Source organism: Engraulis encrasicolus, chromosome 12 (assembly GCF_034702125.1).
Source record: "Engraulis encrasicolus isolate BLACKSEA-1 chromosome 12, IST_EnEncr_1.0, whole genome shotgun sequence".
Taxonomy (NCBI): Eukaryota; Metazoa; Chordata; class Actinopteri; order Clupeiformes; family Engraulidae; genus Engraulis; species Engraulis encrasicolus.
The window spans coordinates 4,176,747-4,179,246 of record NC_085868.1 but is presented as its reverse complement, the minus strand read 5'-3'; the positions used below and the strand labels follow the sequence as shown (position 1 = coordinate 4,179,246).

The 2,500-nt window shown below is 40.4% G+C and overlaps 1 protein-coding gene across 1 annotated transcript in view; it reads right to left on the bottom strand.

Annotated features, from left to right (window-relative positions):
- The window catches only part of kcnh7 (potassium channel, voltage gated eag related subfamily H, member 7), an 80,611-nt gene that overhangs the window by 1,741 nt on the left and 76,370 nt on the right, over nucleotides 1–2,500 (bottom strand). The gene's annotated exons all lie outside the window — the stretch shown is intronic.

Sequence of the window (2,500 nt, the reverse complement as noted above, 5' to 3'; positions counted from 1 at the left end):
ACACACTCCTCTCAGGTGAGGTCAGGGCTCTAAATTAACTTTTTCCACCACCAGCCAATTTGGCTAGTAGACATTTTTTCTTACCAGCCAAACAGAAGGTCAACTAGCCATTTTTTTTAATCTCGCCAAAATAAACTAGGCTATGCGTTAGGCTAGTTATGTTTTTTTTTTTTTTTTAATCATGGTTATTTTATTCAACTATTTCCACAACACATAAACACTATAGGCCTACATAACATAATAAGCATATTATATACACTTTTTTTTTTTAACTTCTGCTTTATATTTACCTCTGAAAACAGTGAAATCACTCAAGCCACACAACAGACCTTTAACATAGCCTACAACCAAACACACAGCCAAACACTACAAAACCTCACATCTGTACACTCCAAGGAAGGAGAAGAGATGAGAGGAAAAGAAGAGGAGAGAGGAGGAAAGGAGAGATCAACACACACACACACACACACACACACGCACACGCACACGCACACGCACGCGCACGCAATAATGGGTATGTCTGTGTGTTTATGTAGCCTATGCTGCTATAGACACCTTCATTTCCTCCAGGAGCTCTTCTCTACCATGCGCAACAAAATGACAAGAAGCACGCTATATTTAACTATCACGGAAATGTTCGCGTCCTTTCCATAGCGTCGCCGTTGGCAGTTTTTTTTGGTTATTGATTTTTTTTTTTTTTCACGTAGCCTACTTGCACGGTTATGCAAGGTCTGCTCTTCTTTCCGATGGAGTGGGCTTTCCAACTTACGTTGCGCCAGGACTTAAAGCATTTCCGAAGACAACTGACAGCTACGCGCACACTACTCTGACAGATAGTTAGGCTATCATCCTCTGCCCTTGTCGCAATTTATTTCCACAACCACTCCTTTTTAAAAACGTCACTACTATTACTGTTATTATTACTAGTAGGCCTATTCGCCAACACAGAATCTTGCTCTAACCACCACCACAAAACATACAAAACAGAAATAGGCATATTCCGCGTCATGTCATTAAAACTCTTCGGTCAGGTCCTCGCAGCTTAAAAAGGCAGCCTGTTAGAGAAAGGTTCTATGTCGGTGAGTGCTAATAGTAACAGTAGGCCTAATAGTGACGTTAAAAGTGGTGGAGCGAAAGCGACAGAAGCAGAGGAGGAGAGTTGCCTGTCAAAATAATGTGAGCGTAGCCGACAGTAGGCTGGTCGTCTGAAATGTTTTCTGTCGTGGCGCGCGCAACAGCAGCATGGAGTAGCCACTGCCAGAGCTGCTTCGGAAAGCCCACGGTGGGAGGCTACGTCATGACGGTAGTGTTTATGGGTAATGTAGGAAATCTCGCCGTATCGTTGTCATTCAAGCAGCGGTTTGCCGTTCATAATTTACTGTACTCGGGCGCTACTAGCCAAATTGGCGGGTAGGTAATTTTTTCTACTAGCCAAAATGAATTCTCACCCGTGTTTGGCGTGTTGGCGTGTGTTAATTTAGAGCCCTGCACACAGTAGTAAAATGTGAGGCACTGCATTAGAAATACACATTTAACATACACAGTACACCATAAAACATTAATTATATACCTACATTCAGGGCCGGATTAACACTTTGTGAGGCCCGGGGCTAATTACCCGGATGGGGCCCTTCATATCATGTTCTGACGCATGACGTCACACAAACCCACTGACACATCAGCGTACACAGTAGGCCTACCAATCTATGACAGATACCGTTTAAAGTTAACTGGTGATATTATTTCTAGGGGTGGGCAAACATGAAAATCTTTAATCGCATTAACTCAATGACTTTCTGTGATTAATCGCGATTAATCGCATAGTGCGCGAAACCCAAAGATAATAATAAATCATAAATAAAATAAATGATAAATAAAATAAAAATATTTTTTAAATTAATAAAATAAAATAATTAATAATAATTTGCATATGTACTGTGTAGATAACCTATGTAGGTCTAATATAATATTCCACAATGGAAATGTAGGCTATTTGCCAACCTATCAGTCTAAATGTAGTAGGCTATATGCCTATCCAATGTAGGCCTACTAATGAAACAAATTATTGCATACAATATTACACTAGGGCTATTTAAGATTGTAGGCTACTGAAACTGATATATTAGAAATTATAAACTCAAATTAGGATGGTCTACATGGGCCTACAAGAAAAAAAAAAACTTGTCACTTAAAAAAAACTATATGTTAAAACGGCTTGCCATAGGCGTGCGTCTGTGAGATATGTCCCGCCTTCTCTCACTGTCAAAGACTCCCACCTTCTCTCTTATCTGTCGCTATTTTTAAGGTGTTTCAGCGACTAGAAACTAATTGACTGTCTGTTGGCATTGACAGCAATTACATCTTTCAAAACAATAACGTTGACATGACTAACACTATCTTAAATGCTGACGAAGTTGCCGATGTCGCGAAATCATAGCCTACCATGTTGATGAAGCCTACTATGCACGCGCAGCGCCATAGATACCAAAACGTTGCGTGA